The 24,624-nt window shown below is 37.9% G+C and overlaps 2 protein-coding genes across 5 annotated transcripts in view; one reads left to right on the forward strand and one right to left on the reverse strand.

The window, feature by feature from the left end:
* LOC135712869 (acetylcholinesterase) overlaps positions 1–24,624 on the reverse strand; it is a 273,865-nt gene that overhangs the window by 41,964 nt on the left and 207,277 nt on the right. The gene's annotated exons all lie outside the window — the stretch shown is intronic.
* Positions 16,527–24,624, forward strand: part of LOC135712884 (uncharacterized) — an 81,557-nt gene continuing 73,459 nt past the window's right edge. The window contains exon 1 of the mRNA XM_065235971.1: positions 16,527–16,532. The gene's annotated coding sequence lies outside the window, so the exon portion shown is untranslated. The remainder of the gene's footprint in view (positions 16,533–24,624) is intronic.

Raw genomic sequence — 24,624 nt, forward strand, 5'->3', positions numbered from 1 at the left:
GGAAATCAATTTTTTATGCCAGATAGAGATCTTTTTTTTTAACAAAACTCGACTTTCTGTGACTCAATGTGTACAATTAACTGTAAATTTCCACTAGCATCTGCTAAGTGATACTACACCAGGGTGGTTCACTGATTTTTCATTAGGGTGGATCTTTTAATATTAAAAAAATAAATAAATGAAAATACCGGCAACAATCATAACTTTTAGCCAAAGGCGTATAGAAATCATTTTTAAATCACACAACAAATAATTATAGAACTCCAAAAGGTCTTTAACTTCACAGATATAAAAATAACATTGAAAATCTGTTAATAAACTGTTCAAAATTTTTGTAAATAATTGTTAACCATCGCTACCATTCTTTACAAAATTATCTATTAGGATGATACAATTATTTTTTCTTTAGGTGTATTTTGTATTTTTTAATAATAAAGGCAAAACTATTAGTTTTTATAAGTTCCAGAAATTCGAGCCTTGTAAAACTTTTTTTTTCGGAAATATCATCAGGTCTTTAGGTCGTTTTATGCATTTTTAAGTCTTTGGCATCAAGCAAAATTTTTCTATTTCCAAAATTTCATGTTCAGATGAAAAAAGATCAATCTCTGACCACCTTGCGGCAACCCTAAATCATGTTCGATTGAGCCTAAATTTAGCATAGAGACCGTTTGTAAAATTCAAGATGACCGTTTTCATTGGCATCTTAGTGCACATGTTACGGTTGGTGCTCGTTAGTGAAAATTACCACAACAGGGAATGTCTCCTAAATCAGGTCCGAATGAGGCCATAGGGTCTTTTTTTTAACCCAATAAACATTTAGTGTATAGTCCGTTTGTAAAATTCGCAGGTCTCTTTTTTTCATACATTCATTGGCACCCTAATGTGCACAAAGCTAACTGACACTTCAAGGCTGAGAAGAGGTATGGAATTTCAGCGTTCCGAATTGTCGAAAACAAGCACACAGCATAAAGTTTCCAGCAAAGCCGAAACAAGCGACAGCATGTTCCAGCAACATCTCCTATGCATGTAGGCCGTGCAAATTTATCTTACCTATCATCAGATTCATTTGCATAAATGACAAACAATACTGCTGAATTTAAATGCCAAGCAGTCCATTTTCAATTGCACACACATACACGTTATACGTACACACATCAACGAGGTCAGAACCGTTGTCCTGCAGTTTCATCCTATGCAGATTCTGGATCGTATTCACTGCAGATATTGCAGTGCATAGCAACATACTTCTATGTATCCGTTTATATCCATGCAGCAAGTGAGAACATTCTGCCGGAGGCAGAGGTTTGCATCTGATGAGATTGAAGTTCACTTTGACTAACTACATACGGAATCTGATTAGGAATGGCTAATCAATATATACGAACGATGGGAATCGTCACCTGCCAGTCGAACTGTAGAGTCATAAGGGAAAAACTAACTAGTTGATGGATTCAATCATTGTTAGTATCACTCCAGATCAGAAAGATTTGTCTGAATGAATTTGTACCAAACGTGATCAATTAAATCAAATTTATACATCAAACATTCCTGTGAACACTCATAAGAGCTATTTTGTTTATAAAGGTTGTATCAGGATACAGGATGCCTGATCAAAGGTCATGACAAAATCCCATTCAAAGGATATGCAGACCTATGTCACTGTAATCCGATAATTTTTTATCAGTCAGATTCACAAAAACGTTACCAGTTATTCAAATAAAAAAAAATCGGAAAATTAAATGGAATGCAATCGAATGTAGAAACTATTTTTTAAGAATAATTTGTTGCTTTTCTGGAAGCAGATTTATTAATAGTTAGGTTGGGTTTGTTTTATTAGTATTATGTGAGATTTTAACTTTGTGATCTTATTCTACTCTGCCTAATGTAAAGCATAAAACCAATCAAAGGATGGTGGGGGTTGGCGACCCCGGCGTAGTGGCTTACATCCATACCTCTCATGCCAAAGTCACCCCCGGAACAAGTCACGAATGACCCATGAGTGTTAAAGTGACTATAATAATAATAATAAAAAAAAAAACAAACAAACAAACAAAGGAGCACTCGATGTGGCGGACAAAAAACATTTGATCTACATTTACTCAGCACTATTCTAATAGAAGGGATTCCAAACAGCAGCACCATACTCTAAAGCAGTCTCTGTCTGTGTCTGTTTTTATCATTTAGCATCACACGCAAAGATTAGCGCTTTGAAATTTTTGGTTTATTCTTGGTACTATTTTTTTGACGTAGGACTACGTCTGTGATTTCTATATGGGGGTACACTTTGTGAAAACCGAAAATGACTGTTTTCGGCAACCAAAATTTAAACGTTAATTACACTGTATTTTCCCATCAAAACACTTCCCTGAATGTATTTAACACTGAGTTCATTTGTGACGTCACGCTGCAGTACCTAATACGCATTTTTTATATTATTACTTTTTTGACAGTTCAGTGATACTGTTTACAAGCACTTAGTCGTTTTTTCGAAAAAAATATTTTAAAATGTTTGAATTTTAACTTGAAAATTGTCGAGAAAATGCACGGTGAAAGGATGTTGCTAAAAAAATATCGAGAAAATCTACCCAAGAAAAATTCGATTAAGTCCACGTAAACAGTACCACTGAACTGTCATTAGATTGAGACTAGCCCCGACGGTGCAAAACCTTATGGACCTGTGCACGGGTGAATTAAACACTTAGAAATAACTAATTTTACACGTGACGGAATCCATCTTTGACATAAAGGATGAGACGTAAACAAACATGTCATGTAAAATTAAGGGCTCCGACTCAATTTTATGTCAAAATTGACGCTCGTATATTTCAGTCTCAGAGCACCTTAATTTATATGAATTTTTCTAAGTGTGTAGAGTTCCCTCACTGGCAAAAAATGGCCCTGTTTACCAAAAATTATCACGCAGAACATTTGAGAAAGGCCTATCAAATTTAGTAAACATTACTTGATTTATTTATTTTTATTTGAATGTACTTTATTTAATTTTAACCATTATGTCAAAAAGCATTATATGATTTTTTTCAAATAATAAAAAAATGCAACGAAGATCATATGATGCACAGCGTTAGTAACAGTTACCTATTGCTAGCCGATATTCTGCATGTTTCTTCTAGACAAGAACGTCTAACGTGATTGATAGCGAAACTGTATTCAATCTCGTATACAGCTGGAGTGTGGTTCCGTGTCGCAATGCAGTTTTGCTTATGAAACCACAAAGCCCGTTTGAATTGAACCGTCATAGAACGGAGAGCCAAATTAATCCCCCAAGCTGCATGTCTTCAGTCAACTTTATGAATCAGAAATCCTTGACTCTGGAAAATAGAGAATATTCCCCTTGAAGCAACTTTCCATGCATGCACGAAACTGTAAATCGATAATTTTTGCTCTGTGTGCCACCGAGCTGAAGGCATCATCCTCGTTGACAACGATACCCCACGAGCACGAACTCCTCAAACTATTGAAAACAGACATTTGAATTAATGCTATCATAATAATTGGTTGATATTGCACTCGGAGCTCCAATTATCGCGTGACGGTCCTTTTTCGAACGAACTCGCTCCTTGCCAGTGCCACTCAAGTGGCAAAAGTCATCAAGAAGAAAAACTAGCTCCAGCACCAGCACAAATAGGCACTAGTCAGGTCACCAAATCAACTGGAGCTCGCGACAAAGGCTCGAAGTGTTCGCTCAAACACGGTTATACCGTATGACGACGATAACGACGACGACGGGTGGAAATTCGTGTAGCTTTTGGTCTGCTTGTTCGAAAGTATTCCACCGTAGAGTGCAAGGTAAATAGAGCAAGCTCGTTCCGTCCAAAAAAGGAGAATAAAACTGAAAAACTAGCGAAAAAGCATGGTTAAATGAATGTAGCGCGTAATTGGCCGTTCGGTTAGGGGAGGTAGGTGATCAGTATTGGGGAGCCATATTTAAGGGACCCCCGGTAGCCGTGTAAGCGTGAAGTGACATGACCATAATGAACCCCACGTCGCTGTATGATTCTTATTTCAGTCGAGTTTTTCTTAATTATTTTTTTTTATTCGACTTATATGGATATTGGTATCGTAGTGCTTATCACACAATTTCAAGCAATTAATCATGTCATTCGGGCAGTTTTAAATTACATTTCCTTCCACTCGAACATTACCACGAAGTCATATTTTGAGTTTTCTAGAATTTTGAGATAATTGTGTTTTATATATGCTTTATGCCTAAAAACGCTGCAATTTATTGCCTCATTTTCATAAAATCTCTGGTAGAAGGCTGTCCCAAAACTGCTCGACTAGGGTATTCATTCAATGGGAGGCTTTTAAAAGTTAAATGCAGACATATAGGAACATAATAAGCGTGGATGTGAAATTAGCTCCTACAGTGTCGGTGTCTTGGATAAAGCCCTTCTGTGGGTGACTGGCATTAGCTGAACTGTTGAATTGTGATCGAATCGAACAAAACAGTGCATTTGAGCTCTTGTGGAGTCGGAGTCTCAGTCATGGAGTTGGAGAAACAGTACCGACTCCGACTCCGGCTCCACTTGATTTTAAAGATCCTATAGACTTCTCTAACGTTTGTGAAATGCACAAGTATTAGTGCAGAACGTTGGGTAAATTAAAAGGTTTTCTTACACTAATACTCATAATTTACCTCAAGTTCTGCACTAATACTTGTGCATTTCACAAACGTCAGAGAATTCTATACACTCTTCAGCATAGTTGTCCCATTCACAAAAAAAGAGCAAGCTGAGAAAAACACTGTTAAAGATTTTTTTCTCCATGGGCTGAGACAACACAGTTTTGGAATTTTCCGCGACATTTTCTGAACAAAGTAGGAACCTTTTCGTGAACATTGTACATGGTACTTGACAATCGATTTCAATGTATAACTCATATTCGCCAAAAATGCTAATAGTCCTCTCCAGGCGGGTTCGTATTGGTGCGATTTTCGTGTGTTAGTGAGATAATTTTTTTTTGTTAGCTGTGAGAAATTTTTTGTTTGCTGTAAGAACTGTCATTCTAATGTAAAAATAAACAACAAAACGAAAACAAACCCTACGCTTGCACGGTAACAGTCAAACACCCTTTTATGAGTAAAAGTTAACCCATTTTTAATAAAAGTGGTTTTACTCATTAATGAGTAAGTTATTTTAACAACAATGAGTTTCTGCTAACAGTAGTTTAAAGTTACTACTTAATTGGCATAATAAATTACTCATTAATTAGTAGTGTCACTTTTATTTACAATGGGTTCACTTTTACTCATAAAGGGAAGTTTGATTCTTGCCGTGCACATGACAGTATACGTTAGTGTGTTTTATGTTATTAGTGTAGTGTTCGTGAGATCCTGCTAGGAGAACTCAATGGGACTGTTATGTCGCACAGAGCAGTATACGGTTATGTTGGTTTTTAATAAAGAATAAAAAAAAGTGTTGACATTTTTAACATACCGGGACATTGGGCCAACATTGAAATTTTTTTATTGATGCAAATATCTTGAATATACAGAAAATTATGACTAGAATATGTTTTTTGAACTCTTGGAGTAAATAATAGATAACATTAATCAGTTTTTTTTTATTAAAATAGTAAACAAGTTCAAACAAGTTTGAACATACTTTAATGTGGATAGACGACTGTACTCCTAATACCTACATTACATTTACATATTTTAAGATATTTTAACCAAATTTATGTTTTGGCCCCACTTAAGGTTTTACAGTGGTCTATTTTTTATTTAATTTTAGTAAAATGAGATATCGATTTCAATCTATCATTTCCATGACAGTCGTAAATATACCATTGTCTCTTGAATTGACGATTTGGAGTAATTTTCCTAGAATGAGTTAGGGTGTCTCTAGAAAAATAGTTTTTTTTTTAATTTCTCAGCAAAGGTATTTCCAAATAAGTTTTAGATCTTTTGAAGGTGCAAATTTTTGCTACGCAGAGCTTGTCGATATATTTCGCTGATCAAGAGTTATTGACGTTTTTCTACTAAAAATATGCCCTTTTCAAATGTCAATATCTCTGGTTGGGGCAAAAAAAAAACATTACGACAATTGAAAAGGCGTGTGTCATCCCAAGTAACAATCTAAATGCTTGGAAGATTTATTCTTATTTTATCATTGTTTTATCATAGCATCCCTTCCAGTCTGTGGTTGTATTACGGTTTTGTGTGCTTGTCATAAAATCAGGCCGTCAAGTCATCTATAAAACTGTTTTATGACTACTAAATTAAAACTCAGACTTCATAGTTTTAACGGTAGCTGTAAGGTGGTTCTGCATCACTACTTATAACTGAAGAATAAAACCAAAACAAAACATACAATTATGTTTTATGGTACACTTTTTATGACCGATATAAAACTTGAAGCAGTCTTAGACCTTAATTAAAGCTTCATTACAACTATCATCTTTATCAGAGGTCTAAGATTCACAGATAAGAAATATACTGCTACAACAAAAAATACTCTGAAATTTTTTGTCATTATAAAAAACAAATCTATTCAGATATATGAAATGAAAACCCCTTCAGTGCTTCTGAACACGATGAAGATGAGACGATCGACAATATGAAACTCCTGGAGGAACTACAGTTATACGATCCCTACATAAGGCACAGTGCGGTGAAGGAGCTCTTAAAAATATTGAACAAGCGGCTTTCCGATACACTTCCGAAAGATCCACGAACCCTTCTTAAAGCAACGCCGACTGTTTCACTAAATCCGTTTGGAGATGGCCAGTGATTGACATCACGGCTTTAAACCTTGTATTGAAAAAGCTTTTAGTGGATCCAATAAGCATTTCTTTCATCTTGATTACAAGCGAAAATAGGAGGATCGCTTGGAATGTTGACTTTTTGACAGGTGGTCATGGTTTTTGTTTTGTTTTGATTCGCTGTACCGAATAAAACCAGCAAGCTAGTTATATAGCTTAAATATAACTTAACGCTCTCAATTTGGACTACGAAATGCTAAGATACAATCATTAGGTTTATGTTATGCTATAGAATTCCAATCTAGGAGAATATGTTATATTGAGGTATTTTTAAGGAGTAGCAAGTTATAACGAAAAAAAATGTCGGCGTATGAACAAATTTCACACAGTATGAATAATTACGCTTTAATTGATAGGCAATAAAACACTTTCATACATCTATGTATAATTAAATAATATGTGACTGGTTATTGCTCAACAGTAGTAACAGTTTTGTACTAAATAGATAATCTTTGAATGACTCTTTAATGCATGGTGCTAATGCAGACAAATTAAAAATATCCCTATATTTTAGTATTCATATGGCGCACTAAATTTATGCTCCTATTTGGTATAATAATCACCATAAATATTGCACGGCATGCTGTGAAGCATATACAGATTGGTTTAAAATTATAATAAAGTCGTCTTATTTTCAATGTACAATAATATCAGCCATTATTACCATCTGACAAGGATCATGATTTCACATCAAACATCGAAAGAATAAAACCACAATAAAATATTTCTCAATATTAACTATCATCCAAAAACCCCAACTTAAAACCTTCAAAGTTGTCAAAATGTTTTGCGTATCATGTTTTATCAACTTCTTCAGGAGCGATTTATGCGGTTGAAATATAGTTTTATGGTAGTCATTAGAAGGCTGTTAAAACTTTCTGACCTGGAGGAGGTTTTATGTTTTCATTTTTAACAATCACGTCTAGAGTGTGATAAAACTGACATAAATCCTATGCTCCTAAAGTAGTTCGCATATCAAGTTTTAATGACTGCATTAAAACTGGGCCAATTGGCCATGACATGGCTGTATTGCGGTTCTCAGGAGATTGTTAAAGGAATGTGGTCGTCAGTGAAGGTTTTATAATTTGGTTATATCAACTGCTATAAAACTTAAATAAAACAAAAATTGTTGCTTGGGATCAACTGCTATAAAACTTAAATAAAACAAAAAATGTTGCTTGGGATGCTCAATAATATGAAAAATAGAGGTATGATATTTTTGAAACTCGTAAAAATCAATTTGAATTTATTAATTTTGTTTACTATAATTGAGTATATCTTTTTTTATTAGAAGAGATACAGACAACAATTTTTGATATCAAGCGTGTGTCTTAAAGAGCTTTAAATGACTTTCGAATATGACTTTCATGAGAAAATTGGACTAAATAAGTTATCGGCAAAATGTGGTTTTCATAGGATCACTCTAATGACAAATTTAAATCAAGTGTGCTAAATAGTACATTTGTATCAATATTTGAACATTTAGTGTCTTTGGGGGAATTTTTGTTCTTAAAATTCTCTTCGTTCGGTGTTTGCAAACGTTAGGGTGGTCCTCAAATTAGAAGATTTTTAGAAAATAACTTTTTTTGTTTTAGAAAATAAAGACTTGTGTTGTTCAAAAAGTTGTAGCTGAGTCAATTACAAGCAACTTTGACAAAGATAATTTTTGTCTAAAGAATAGGCAAAAATTATCTTCGATAAAGTTGCTTGAACGTTTTCATTTTAGAGTAATTTTTCGGAGCTGACTGAGGGTATTTCTTCAAAAAATATTTTTTTAGCACTAACTTTTTTTATATCAAATTTGTCATGAAAGTCAGATTTGAAAGTCTGTTAAAGCTCTTTAAGACGCACGTTTTATAGAAAAAAAATGTTATCTGTATCGCTTCTAATTAAAAAATAATATAGGGGAAATGCCGGCTTCGGAAATACCTTAACCTATTATCATGGGGGGGGTTTAAACAAAGTCCAAGATCACTCAAATTTGGCCAATAGATGCTCTGAAACACAATGTATCCACATGCCACATGTTTACCGCCCTGACGATAATAGGATAAGGTATCGACAAGCTCTGCGTAGCAAAAATTTACGCCTCATAAGATCTAAAAGTTATTTGAAGACATAATTGCTGAGAAATTAGAAATAAGAAAACTAGAGCAAAACAACTGTTTTTTAAGAGACCCTAACTCAATTCAAGAAAATATGTTTAAATCGGTCAATTCAAGAGACACAAAAATGTTCTTTTTCATAAAGTTGCTTGAAATGAGCTCAGCTATAACTTTGCCGAAAAATGTATACCTTAATTTCATCAATCAAAAAAGTTAGATTTTTGATTAAAATGATAATAAGAACCACCCTAGAATTCATTGTCATAAAAATAAGGGCCTGACTATAGGGAATAGCTCCAAACATATCCATCCACCTAAATCTGCATTCACCACATTGTCACCCCTCGTACGGTACATGATAAAATTCCCAAAGGATTGCAGAAGGAGTGTATTCAACATACCAGGTTATTTTGTTTCACTCATCGCTACTGAACATACCTTTAACATATTGATTAAGATCATTTATCGGTGATTTCTAGGAACAATACTATTGATTGGCGATTAAATCAAATCAAGTTTTAAGAAGAAATCGAAGAAAATTCCGAGATAAATTTCAAGATACTAGGGGAACTGTCTCTAATGTTGGCCTATGGATCTAAGATTGGGCCCATCGCTAAAAATCTGCTATTTATCAATTTTATCTAGGTGAACGCGTCATTGGGACGGTACTTATGGATATTTTTGGTTGCTATTAAAAATTTAGTCCCTACGAGACGAACCAGCTCAAGGCTGAAAGTCTCGTTAATAAAGAAAACTAAACTGAAAACTTAGTCGATTGCTGAATTTATGAATGGGCCTAAATAAGGGGTATTTAGGCCGACATTTCATCCATTTCTCATATAATTAACATTTGTGAATAGCAACAAAATCGCAAGATCAATTTTTAAGGTTCTTTTCAAGAAAACGCTGGGAAGACTTGCAAAATTATTCTTTAGCATTTACAATGGAAATCTATGGAACAGTGATGGAAAAGTTTGCAAAAAATCACTATGACTCGCGAACTTTTCCCTTGGAGAACTTCGTGAAATATCGCGAACTTTTCCAACACTGTTAAGGAATATTCCAAAGGGAATTCAAAAATATATTATCCAACTCAAAGAGAATTGTTGAGTGAATGCCAATGGTTTTACTGGTTATAATTTCTTCAAAGAAATGCAATAAAGTTGTGGATACATGTTCACTGGTACACCAGAGGAAAAGGGAGGATTATTTATAGAGAATTCTGAAATGATATGTAGGGACATTCTAGGATGATTTTCAAATGATATTTGCGAACGAATTCTGAGGACTACTCCAAGGGAAGTCAAAAATTGTGTTGAATAATTCGGATAAAAACAAAACGTTCAAGAGAGCTAAATTTAAGCAAATTCTTGCATGAATTTTGCATAAATCAAACAGAATTCAGTTTTTTTTCCTTGATTTGTTTTCCGTCGATCTTGTTATCCGTGCTGAGCACCAATGCTACCGACGCCAGGGAGGCAGCGCCCACACCTAGACCCTACCTGTCGACCCATCAACTCATGAACCCCTGGACCAACGGCTTTACTTCCCTTCCGAAGAAAGGCGTGATCAGAGATGTTATGCCTCAGAACATCCCGGCGGCGCCGACTGCGATTGAACCCAGGCCTGCTGGGGTGAGAGGCAATCGCGCTTACAACTACACCACCGGTGCCGCTATTGGTGTCGGATTGCCTTAGCTTTTTCGGGTTGCCTTAGCTTTTTCACCGGAATGTCGACCAGAGCTCCGTTTATGTGCACATGCAGGTTACACTCAATTGAATGATATCAAACGTTTCTCAAATGAGAATGATCCATGCCTTCGTCAAATGACTAAGCAACTGATATCAACCATTCAAAGGAGGTCCCCTTTGAAAGCAAATATCTATCTGTTCTGTACAATTGATTTTGAGAATTTACAGCGCTGGCTACGTCTTCTACTGAAATCAATTAAATTAATGGTAAATTGCTGCATTGCATTAGATTTCCATTTCGCTTAATATTAGTATACTCGATATTAAGATACTAACCGGTGGCCATGCTTTGCGTCATCATTGCATTAGAGAAATACGTCATACAAGTACAGAAAGAATCCGTTATTATTCTCTCGATTAATTATACACCAACTACTTCCAGCTTAATTTGCCAACCGATCTCGTACCGTTGACGCTAGTGTCTGGATCGCATTCTTCTTGAAATTAGCGTGGTAGCTATTATTAGATCCACTATTAAATATTCATAGCTCTCACTGTATGAATTATCGAAAGAGGAATACGGTGCCAACATTTCATTAGGGCGAAACTGCTTTTGTAAACAATTACTTCAACCACTGCTTTCTCCCAAATAAAAGCACACTCATGCACAATAACGATGCCAGCTGGTAGAGAAAACATTCCTCTACCTGATGGTGTCGTTACTTTGCATAATATGCGAGAAATCGACGGGACAGAATTGTTAAAATAAGGAACTGTGAGTCCGAAGTTAGCCGAAGGTTTGCTTTCCTTGTATTTCAGAGGTACGCATGCAACTGTTGTGATAACGTATGCCAGCCGAAAGCTGAATAATTTCCTGCACGTTTATTGTATCAAATGGCATTGTTCTTGTGACAAAAATCAACGTCATACTTCCGAACAAATGAATTTTCGCCAACTTGAAGCACATGAGTTCCTCTGCCATTCGAACTGTTTATCCAAGAAATCTATTTATAACAACTAGAGAAAATTCCGCCTAGTATATCTCTCACTGCCATGAAGCACATTATCCTGCAGCTTTCCACCCATTCATCATATCAGCCGTTGAGGGCGAACATTTCTCATTATTCATAGAAATAACTACACAGACAAAAGTGCTGACAAAATTTCGGTGAATCCTGATAGGAAGCAGATTTTTTCCTCCCAAGCGGAAAATTTGTACGTATAATCCTCTTCGGGAAGATACCATTTCGCGTGGTTTCAATTTTGAAATGAATTCACAAATTAATGGAATATGGACCATTTTTGATTCATCCCCTTGCCAAGGCTTAAGGCTTTTGTTGTTGTTTTTGTTGTTGTTGTTGGTGCTCTTCACGTTTGTCCCATCATCCCCATTTCCCATTTCGAAACAACACGTCCTACGTAGTTGGCAAAAATGTGGCAGCTTAGCTTTCCGTTTCACATCAAGCAATGGCCCTTATTTTGAAGTCGAGTGCAACCTTGAGTCATGAAAGCTGGAAATGTTTGGAACGAAGTTCAATGGAATGTTTTTTCCCCTTCTCAAACATTGCATCCGTTTGTGGCCATTTCAATTTCGTTGTACAGCACATGATGATGCATATGGAAATCATGCCCTCTGTTGGCCGATGCGAAGCGGCAAAAATAATAACGGAATGTGATTCTAAATAGCGTGAGTAAAACGAATAGAAGAAACGGGCCTTTGGAATCAATAACTAATTTTAGGGAGGGAACTCGTGTCAAACCGGAATAAAAACGAAATGCATTAAACGGAGAATGTTACCGTTGCAAAAATTGCTTTTGACCGGCGTGGAACATGATGAGGTCATTATTTTCATTTATTTGAATTGATTTTCCTTGACTATGACTCCGAACCCGAGGGTACGGCTGTTGAGGATTTCGAAAGTGAAATCTATGCAAACTTTGTCATGAGTACATTATTTTATAAATTCGATAGATAATTTTATTCTTGGTACGGCATCTGAAAGACCACACATAACGAAACATTTTTCGATAACATTATGCGTTATAAGTCGCCTTGCATATGCCCTATCAAGAATAAAATTTTCTATCCAACAAATTGAGATATCAACATTTTAAGGTCGCATATTTTTTGGATTAACATTACCCATAACATTATAATGTTAATTTATACCACAATATTTTTTTAAGCAAAAATATGCGCCAGAATTTTTCCAACAACTCTTTAAAAGACTAAATTTGATAAAAAAAACATCTATATAGGCAATAACCTCCTAAAATGAACAGAAACGGAGTAAATATTTTTTTTCTCGCTAAATTGCCAATTCGGACCACAGTGAATGTACTCAACACAGTGGCAGTAGTGTTCTAGCAACGATGTTTTACAGTGAACAATATTCAATGCAGTGTTGGTAAAATCAGATATCAATTGGTATTTTTCCGCTCTCATGCGCTCGCAATATCACGCGTGATATTGGAACAAAATATCATGCTTGATATTGATTTTACAAGCTCCGTTGATATTGCGAGACTATTCACAACGTGCAAACATCAAGCTGAGAGCTGACTCGACACAAACATGATTCTATTGCACATCGTTTTCTTAGAAAGAGAAAGCATAGTTTGCTATCCCTTTTTAATCTTCACCGATGGCAGACGCGAAGGGACTGCTGTAAGCTAGGCTGCAAGCCGTTATGGAAGTTTCGGTTGCATTCGGGTGTAAAGCAAAAATCATTAAACTTAATCTCACCACAGTTTGGTGAGATTTGCAGTTGGTGAGTTTTGTTAGCTTGATATTCCGAGCTGCGATATCACAGCTTGCAAAATCAACAGCAGTAGTTTGCTTGTTGATTTTTGTCTACGAAAATCAAGCGTGATCTTGGGCGTTGGTGAGATTTGATTTTTTGATATTTTCTCAACACTGATTCTATGTGTGATGTCTGTTTGTCTGTGTTTATAGTACAAATCAGATTCTGTCATATGTTTGGTAAAAAAGCAAAATTCCAAGCATGGTCTGTTCCCGTACTTGATTTTCTGTAAGCAAAAACATGTTCCCGTACTTGCTGTACCATATTATTTTCTTACAGAAAATTTCAGTAGTCTACAACAAAAGCAGAAAAGCAAGTACGGGAACAGACTTAATGTTATTCACAAGATTATGTAATGCAATTAAATTGGTACAACAATGGTGCCAGACACTATATTATAAATTATAGACAATTTCAGTAGTATCTCAAATATTTAGAAATGATCTGTGGGAAGCATAATATTTATCCAAAATTCCTAAAAATAATATTTTGATCATCAATTCTGTTTGTCTGAAAACCCTTCTTCAACCTTGAGTTGTCAGACCAAATTTGCATAAGCAAACGTTATTTACCTAGTAATACTGATCACATGCTAGATGTTTATTGAAATTTAACAATCACTGATTCTGTTTCAGCATTATCTATATCACATTACATGAATAAACGGCAAATACACAAAAACATGCAGTGTTTTCGCCAGACATTATTGCACCGTCCCATTAAGCTAGAAGAACGATACATTAAATCGAGCGCTTTTTGATACTTGTACACGCAACATAAATCTCTCTTACATCCAATGTAAGGTCGGATATATTACATCCTCTACATATGTGCCATAAAATAAATGTAATGGCAGTTATTACAATGGTTTGCAGCGTACAAGTAAGTTTTTCCTGAATGTATATTTTCGTATAAAACCATCACGAGATGATTTTCTAGGCGTAATGCATTTGGGAAAACAAACTTTGTCAATATTTGTTCTCCTTCAAGAGCACACATGTACACAGCGGCGCATATATACAATGCAAGTCATGGAACATTCTCATAGCTATCTACAAAACCCCTATAAAGCAAATAAAAAAATCAACTGATGCTTATACTATTTTCACTTATGGAAGGTTTTAGGATTGCCTTGAAGTATAAAAAAAGCAATATAAATTGCCTTTATAAAACCCAAAAATAAATCCTTTTATTGCTTTATAAGTAAGCGCAATAAAACTAGCTGGCCATGAAACAGTTATTTAAAAAACAATTACAAGCATTCAGTTGCAACTTGTCAGAAGTGTAAATGGGCGGTTTATTTTTACAACATAGAAAGAATCAAAACTTTCCGGTACTTCCAAGCGGAGCGCAAAGAAAATTAACAAATTTTTTATCATGAGCCCGTTTATTTGCTACAGTCAGCCGCAAACCTTCGTGAATAACTCCAACAAAGAAAAAAAAATGCCGCATTTTCTGCGGATGTCACAAAGGAAGCTGTAAAGAGTGTGCCTCCTCACCATTCTTCACTTTGAATGGACACATTGCTACACCAAAAATGACTCATGAAGAGGGAGTCGGAGGATGATACCTATGCCAACATGCGTCTCTTATCAGATTTACAGTCGTGGATGGTCACAACAATTCAACAAATAAGCATTGAAATTTTTTTTTCCTTTTCTTTCCTTTTTTTCATGGGGTGACACTGTCGAATCATGGTCGAAATACATAGAATGGTGACAGTTCTAGGACAAAAAAGTTGAAATCACGCATAACTTTTCATAAAGTTTAATGTACCATTCAAAACTTTTCCCAAATGTTTGTAAAATTCATCGGTTGCACCCGTAGATTAGGAATATACGTTTACTCTCAAATAAAAAAAATGAATTGCTCTTGTAAAAAGAAAATAGTGCTCGAAATAAAATCATGCATTATGCTTTTCTGTATGCTGCTGCCATCCAATGTAAGCATTAGGGAAAATCTCTCTAATAAAGCAAAAAAAAGTAAGCATTATACATTTTAAGAAATTGCGCTTGGTGTTTTTCTTGTCTGCTGTCCTCTGTCGCCATATTGTCATTATGAAAATCCCATCAGTCATATATTTTCTTTAAGATTTTCACTAATGTCGCCATGAAACAAAATTGATTGTATGGTGATCCTGACACCAACACTCAAACATATTTTTACAGCTAAAGATTACCATATGAAAAAAAAGGTTCAGCAGAGCAGAACAACAACAAGCTAATTTATGGCGGATGCTTTGATGCAATAAAAATTAAATTGGATTTAGAACTGATTTTCACCAAAGCGTAATAAAACTGCTTGGATACAATATTACTCTTATAGAGGCTATGAGAACCTTTTGTAGAGTATGGGGCTTTCTTACAAAAGGTTTTAAGACAGCTTTATTGTGATTCTCAAACATGCTTTATAAACCTTATCAAGAGTGGTCCACTAAGCTGGAAGACGATCTTATAGCGGTTATCAAAAGGTTGTGCTGAAGCTATTAATTTTATTGACGGTTTTATAAAATTGATCTCAAAAACCACTAATAGAGTGCAATAAAACAAGAAATGCTACTTGGGTATCATTTGTGACCTCATTGAAAATAATCGGTCGGAAGGTCTAGGATTCAGGCAGGACTACTAAATAACTCCAAGTTCCATATCTTACGCTTCCATGTTCCAGAGTTCTGCAACTTTGTACACACTTAGAAAAAATTATGTAAATTTAGGTGCTCTGAGAGTGACATATACGAGCGTCAATTTTGACATAAATTTGAGTCGTAACAAATGCGATATATAGCTCAATCAAAAAACTTTTCAGTCTCGGAGCACTTAATATTACTTGACTTGTTTGTTTACGTCTCATATTTAATGTCAAAGATGAATTCCGTCACGTGTAACATTAGTTATTAGTGTGTAGGATCATGGTTGGGGCTATATAGTGAACAGGCGTGCGAAACTGTTCATTTTGATTTTGGACTAACATGGCAGAAGATGAAAGTTCCAGAGACGTCAGAACATTACGATGATCATTTGCTGCGTTCTGTGATTTTATACAACAGTGCTCATTTGTAAAAAATATAGTATATCCGAACAACATATGATTAATCTATATTTGATATTTGATATTTCCCAAGGCTGAAAATCTCTCTAATAAAGCAAAAAAAATGTATATAAATTTGATATTTAAATACACCTTTAACTGCAAATAATCATAAGCGTAATATTGTTACTTGAATACATTCTTTTAATTATATTTAATCGAAAAGCCTACTTATACTCCGACTTCTCTACTTACCTCGGCTTCCCAACTCTTCTATTTTACATGTTTCCACCGCTCTGCTTTCCCTTTTTTAATCAAAAAGGGGGATGAGGGCTCTTACTACCAATGTCTTGGATATTCAAAAGCTACCATTATAAAACCATAGTTTAGATGCTAAAAAACTTAAAGAAAGTTGCTCTAGACCGATTATTTCAATCGAGGTCGCAAATGATAGGTAAAAACCTTTTTTTCCTTGATTTGTTTTCCAATGCTACCGACGCCAGGGAGGCAGCTCCCACACCTGGACCCTACCTATCGACCCATCAACTCATGAACCGGGGACAAACGGCTTTACTTCCCATCCGAAGGAAGGCGTGATCAGAGATGTTATGCCTCAGAACATCCCGGCGGCGCCGACTGGGATTGAACCCAGGCCTTTTGGGGTGAGAGATTATCACGGTTTCCACTACACCACCGGCGCCGCAGGTAAAAAAAAACTATTCTTACATGTGTGCAAATATCAGACTTGCCGAATTTTTTATGTTGAAGTTTTTCTACTACAAAACACATCGTGCTTGGTTTGTCCACCGAGGATGAAATGAGTTAGTTAGTCTTCATCTACCTATGTGATTCCTAATCTTCTATTCGTTGTTCCCTAGTTTACATAGTCATTATCGGTGTCATTGTTTAATTTTGTTGCTAAGGAATCCAATTTTGACTGACAAAGGGGCGCGGAGGGTGTTCCAACACTCCGAAGGGTATAAATAGCGGGACCTTTCAATTAGAGTCGGATGGCTGTCACTCTTTGCTCGACTGTTGAGCTGTTCAGTTCGTTTTCTTTTTCGCTCGAGTTCTCGCTTCGATTCGGTTTGTGCTGTCGCGTTGCGCCGTGGAAGCGTCGCCACCTTCGCGCGTTCTGGCAAGTTTACTACAACTTGCCAACACGAAACAAATGGTGCGTAAACGTACCAATGATTCAGCAGCGGGCCCTTCAAAGAAGGTGGTAATCCAGCACAGCGCGTCGCAGGATGACGCCGGAAAACGGGTACTGCAAGCCAACCAGTTTGCGGTGCTCCCCGAAGAAAATGACGATGGTGACGTCGTTCCCATCGCTGCAAGAGAGCGGATTCCCCCGCTTTTCACGCCGGAGAAGGATGTTGCCAAGCTGCGTGCCGAACTGGCAAAACACAAGCTGCTGCCTCGCTTCAAGCTTTGCAGCATCGGCACCAAAATCATGTGCTCCAGCCTGGAGGAGTACAATCAAACAGGATGTTTCCTAAAGGAAAACAACGTTGACTTCTTCACGCACGATCTGCCATCGAGCAAGCCACTGAAGCTGGTATTGCGTGGATTACCGTCGTTCGAGGCGGCTGTGGTTAAGTCCGAGCTGGAGCGGCTTGGGCTCAAACCTGAGGCGGTGTTCCCAATAAACCGGCGTTCCAACCACAACACCAGCTTCCGTGACCAGTTGTTCCTGGTGCACTTCACGAAGGGATCCACCAGTCTAGCGGCTCTGAGATCCAAAATCCGGGACCTGTTTCAGGTCATCATCAGTTGGGAACATTACAAATCCCAACATCGTGATGTTACGCAGTGTATGAACTGCCTCTCCTACGGCCATGGCACCAAAAACTGCCATATGAAGACTATCTGCGGCAAGTGTGCTGGAACTCACTCGACTGCGTCCTGTGAGCAAGATGATGACATCGAGCCAACGTGTGTCAACTGCGGTGGTAACCACCAAGCCTCCAATCGCGGATGTCCCAAGCGAGTGGAGTTCATCAATATCCGTCGGAAGGCTACGATCAATAATCAGCCCGGTAATCGCCTCCGTAATCATCGTTCGCCTCCTGCACGCACGGAAGTCCAGTACCCAGCTCTCCAACCCCGTCGACATGTTCCGAACTTAGAACCACTTCCGCTCAACAACCAACAAGTCAAGCATGTGAGTATTCCTAACAATCGAACAGTCCAGCATCGTCTCGCTGCTGCTGCTGCCCAGCCAATGCCAGGTCCCTCCACCGCCCCTGGTTTATCATACGCTGGTGTTGTCTCAGGTGAGCCTGTCGACGATTCTCCGTTCACCTCGGAGGAACTTGTGACGCTCGTGGCCGAGGTCATCATCATCTTGCGCACCTGCAAGACTCGATCTGAACAGCTACATGCTGCCCTGTCCCTTGTCACTAAGTATGGACCGTGAAGCCATCAAGATCGTAAATTGGAACGCTTGCTCCTTGAAGAGCAAAAACATCGAGTTTGTTGAGTTTCTCAATGAACGAAACATCGACATTGCCATCATAACTGAAACCCACCTGAAGCCTGAAACAAACGTCTACCTTCCCGATTTCCGGCTCGTGAGGCTAGATCGAACCAACTCTGGAGGAGGAGGAGTGGCTATTGCAATAAGGAGAAACATCTGCTGTCGACTGATGCCCAGCTTTCAGCTGAAGATCATCGAAGCCGTAGGGGTGGAAGTTTCTACTCCTATCGGCCCCATCACCATCGTCGCGGCTTACTGCCCCAAACAAGTCAACATCAGGGACGGATCGGCAGCAGATCTGCGACGAGATATTATCAAGCTAACACGACGACGGGAAAACTTTATCATCGCTGGCGACCTGAACGCCAAACATCAAGCTTGGGGCAACAATCGGCGCAATCAAAACGGCACCATCCTGAACAACGACCTGCAGGAAGCGCAGTACAACATCTTGAGTCCGGAAACTCCCACCCGGTTGAGTCGGTCCGGTATTCACGCTACCATCGATATCTTCATCAGCAACATGGGCAACAACATCGCTCAACCTATCACCTATCAGGAACTCAGCTCGGACCACTACCCGGTGGTGACTGAGGTGGGATCCTCCGTAAATCGATTTGAAGCTTTCCGGCGCAACTATCATCGTGTTGACTGGGGTCAGTTCCAACATTGCGTCGACACCGCTGTAGACTACGATGTCCAACCGGAATCGTCCGAAGATGTTGACCGGTGTCTGCGCTCCATCGATCAAGCAATTTCCCGGGCCAGGGAGCTACATGTGCCAGTATCCAGACAGGTGAGTAATACTCTGAACCTTGACAGGCCTACTAAAGACCTCATTAGACTCCGCAACACGATTCGTAGGCAGTACCAGCGTACTGGGCTGCCTAACCTGAAGACCAATTGCAACCGTTTGAACAAAATCATCCAAGCCAGGATGGTGGATCTCAGAAATATCGATTTTGCAAACAAGATTCGCTCTCTCCCAGATTGTGCTAAGCCATTCTGGAAAATGGCAAAGATTTTGAAAAATAAGCCGAGGCCCATTCCTCCCCTTTCCTCTCCTAACCAAAATTCGGACCCATCTTTACTAATAACCCCATTTGAAAAGGCCAATGCTCTTGGACAACACTTTGTAAATTCACATAACCTTGGCCACGCCATGGTGAGTCCCCACGAGCCTGCAGTATCACAGGCAATGGCTAGTGTCGCTGCCACCCCCGTAGTTGTCCCTGATGAAAGTAGAATATCGGCTGATGAGGTAATAGCAGCGATTAAATCAACAAAGAACATGAAGGCCGCTGGTGTCGATGGAGTGGTCAACCTCGAGCTGAAAAACTTGAGTGTTGACTTCTTCAAGCACCTTGCAGTGGTCTTCAACAAGTGTTTAATGCTTGGCTACTTCCCTGCATGCTGGAAGTTAGCCAAAGTTATTCCAATTCACAAACCTGGCAAAGACCCTACCAGTGCCAAAAGCTATCGCCCCATCAGCCTCTTGTCCTCCATCTCGAAGCTATTCGAAAAATTGATACTCAGCCGTCTGCTGGTGTTTTCAAATGATAATAACATCTTTCTCAAAGAGCAATTCGGGTTTAGGAAAGGCCACTCTACCATCCACCAACTCGCACGGGTTACTAACATCATCAAGCGGAACAAGTCCGTTTCCAATACATCTGCCATGGCATTGTTGGACGTCGAGAAGGCGTTCGACAATGTCTGGCATGATGGTCTAGTGTACAAGCTGCATCGATACAACTTTCCGATCTACCTCGTGAAGATCATCAAAAACTACTTGTCGGGCAGATCATTCCAGGTCTACTTGAACAATGTCTCCTCTGATACGTTCAACGTTGATGCAGGGGTCCCTCAGGGTAGCCTGCTTGGGCCTATCCTATTCAACATTTTCACGTCAGACGTTCCTCCCCTGCCGGGTGGTGGTATCCTGTCAATGTTCGCAGATGACACCTCCATCATCTATAAGGGTCGAGTGATCCGTGCTCTGGCGAGTAAACTACAATCAGGCCTGGATGTTTTGTCCGACTATTTTAAGAGCTGGAAGATTTGTATCAATGCAGCTAAAACACAAACCATTCTGTTTCCACATTCGTATTCACCTCGGCTTGTTCCGCCTGCTAACGTCAAGATCCATCTTGATAGCACTCCCATTGAATGGTCGAGTGAAGTAGTCTACCTTGGTCTCACCCTCTATAGCAAATTGCTATTCCGATCCCATGTGGACAAGACATCCACCAAGTGTAACATCTTGATCAGGTCGCTCTACCCTCTGATCAACAGGAAGTCCACCCTGTCCCTCAAAAACAAGCTTGCTGTCCACAAGCAAATCATTCTGCCGGCTATTGAGTATGGTATGCCAATCTGGGAGAGTTGTGCTAAGTGCCACCACTTAAAGCTTCAGAGGATCCAAAACAAGATCCTCAGAATGATCCTTAACAGTCCACCGCGAACTCGTAATTCTGAGATTCACCACCTGGCCGGTCTTCAAACACTCGAGGAGCGAAAGACTTCCACGCTGGAAAGGTTCAGAGTCGCCTGTCTGCGATCAAACCACCAGATCATTCGTGATTTGGCAACCTAGTTTAAGTAGTTAGGTGCTCAAGTAGGTAGGTTATCAATTTTTTTTAAATTCAAACCAAAACAATCCCACAAAGGGTATCCTGTAAATTAGCGCTAAACGCAATCATCACATTAGAATAACCAATTAACTAGAACAAAGATGAAGAGCCAAAGGCTAACCAATTGAAATGTTAAATCAAATGTTGAAACATAAAACCCAGAAAATAAACGTAAATTTTACTACTTACATTAGAGTCGGATCCTTGCGATAAATGCAAGAATGAGAACTGTTAACAAAATCGAATACTTAGTGATGGAGTCATATGGCATGCATTAAACTAAGGACACGGGATACACTACAATAGATCATATTACTGGTCCAAGTGGTGTTAGGTCCCGAACAGAGGAAAAAAAAAACCTTTTAAAAGTCATCCGTATCATTATTTGGCAAATAAACTGAACAGTAAGCGTATTGCCTATTAAGGTTTTCAACGGTAACATCAATTGTAACAGCACAAACATCTCTGGTTGTTGTTTCAAAGCTTTGCGAGGCGTGGAATCGTCATTCCACTTTTGTTAAAAGTAGCAAAGGTTGGGTTCACGAATTTTGCTAGATAAAAGTTTGCTTTACAAAAGTAAGGTTCTTGTACAAGAGTCACATGGGATGTGCTATTTTGCATTAATTTACATAGATATATCGTTGCTGTTCTTTTATGCTGGGGATTGATTTGTGTTATCTTAACAGTAGTCATAATTCATAACTACTCAAGATATCACAAATCCATCACCTCCAGCATAAATTGAACAGCAAAGTAGACACCAAATTGGTAATGATTTCTAAATTGCTAAGGGTGAACCACAGAGCTGACCCTAGCAGCACACTTGTCGCAAAGTGGTTGTAGCAACTCCTATGTGACTTATTCCGGTCACAATTAAGTTACCGCAACTTTTTATGACGGAAGTGTGTTGCTAGGGGAGTAAAACGCAGAAAACTAATCCATATAGGTACATTTTTTTTTCATTCAAGTATCATCATATCTATAATCCCACCCTTGTTTAGCCTCGTACTTAAGACTTAAGACCGAGTGCATCACCGAAGCAAAAGTCCGCTGCGTCATTGCTTCGGTTAGTGCAGTAAGGGTTCCATACTGTGGAGGGCGCCCTGGTACTCGACAGGCTCCGTTAGCGATTGATTTCTGACCCCTTAACAATTCATTCAAGGCACGGTAGGATAAAAGCCATATGATACCGTGAATTAGTGGTCACTTGTGTGATAGACTTCTACCATCGGAACAGGTGTTCTGTAGTGCTATTCTTAGCAGTGCTTCACAATCTCGACAATACACGATATTCAATAATGTGACTCAGAATACACGAAATTACACTTTTGGCTACAAGGTGAATCTTTACCATTGACGGAAAAATGAATGAGATTTTGACAAAAGTTTTTTTTTTTGAGGATCAAAGCTATCAGTGACTATGTAAAAAAAACAATTTTGACAATATCGCGCAAAAGTTTGTCAATGACAATGACAATTATCAGCACTGATTCTAAGTAGGTCTTAATGACTCTTACCGACACTAATTGAATATAGAAAATTGAGGAAGTTCAGTGCTTTTGGTAGCAGTTCTGGGATATTAATAAAAACTCAGCTCAGGTTTATTAAATTTCAGCATACCTCTTAAATCTTTAGGATTTGATTTGGTGCCTTACCGGTAGTTTTGGAAACTTTGTTTTGACCTAGATTTTTGCGAAATTTCTAGAAATGTTTCAATGTTTTTCCTGGAATTTGGAGAAAGACAAGTATGTTATGAGATAAATAAGAAGAAAAAAAAACATGATGGTGCTTGGAAAATGTTGACGGAACTTTTAGGAATTAAGAATAATTTCAAGAATTAAGGATAAGGGGACTTTGTAGATATTCAAGGCAATAAGAGCGACTTTCCAACCCTCAGGTTTTGTTGTGTGGCAAATGCCACCTACGCCAATTGTAGAGTACGGTGCTGCTCATCGTACAGCAGAGAAAAAGTACAAATGTTTTGTAACATACCATATCAAACAGATAATACACTATTTGTAAAGACGTCTTTTTTTAAGACTTCAAGGGGAGGGCACATCGTAATTTTAGGGAGATTTATATTTTAAGGGCACAGGTCAATATTAAGTGCGACTACTTAGCTTCAATCTTACGAATACAGCACTGGATACAACTTTCAATTAGGAATTGTTACCTGTGCACTAGTACTGGTTTAAAAAAAATCAAATAACAAATAAGCTACAAACAAAAAAAAAACAAGTTTTTCTAAACAACTTCATCAATTTACCTCCGGTTTACGGTACACCACGGAATTCACCTTTTACTTACCAGATCTGTCATTATATTCAAGAGGAATCAAATTTAGCTCCGTGTATCCAGAGTAACAGATGCAAAATCATGCAAAATTAATTAGCGAGGCTGCACAATAGAGTAACATTCACATATGCAAATTAGTACACAGCAAAAAAATAATTTTGATATCACATCAAAGTGGATGCACTACAATCATGTCGAAAATTTCATGTAATTTTTATGACCACATAAATAAACAAATGCAGTTAAAAGCAGCGTAATGTCAGTTCATGCATTGTATTAATGATAATTTTGTCCTTTTTAGCAAGTAATATTACACCATATTTTCGACATGATTGTAGTGCATCCACTTTGACGTGATATCAAAATTATTTTTTTGCTGTGTATGTATGGTGTTGCTTTTTAGCTTCACTTTTACTAACTGAGCTAAGGGAGACTAGTGTGTCTACAAGACGTACACATCATGCAGAAACAAAATCCGAGTTTTAACCTATGACGTAAGATCTCTCCTCGTTTAATTTTGACTTTAGACAACGACATCGTTTTCAAGCATGAATGCAACATGGCTTATTAATGCGATATTGCGCTTAAATTTACATGAATTATCGTGAAATTTTGCGCCAAATCGTGTTCACTTGTAGAAATGTACATAATTTTTTAACCAGTGTAATTACGAGTTACCCGCCCATTAAACTTACCATCTACCACCATTACCATGCGCATTGCCTTTATCTCACATTCACTCCAAATTCCAGGTCCAATAATCAATCTTAATGGCAATTTATTACAGCTCTTCCAATCGGATTTACC

This window comes from Ochlerotatus camptorhynchus, unplaced genomic scaffold, assembly GCF_037179485.1.
Source record: "Ochlerotatus camptorhynchus isolate MF236.1 unplaced genomic scaffold, CSIRO-AGI_Acam_v1.1 ptg000510l, whole genome shotgun sequence".
NCBI lineage: Eukaryota > Metazoa > Arthropoda > Insecta > Diptera > Culicidae > Ochlerotatus > Ochlerotatus camptorhynchus.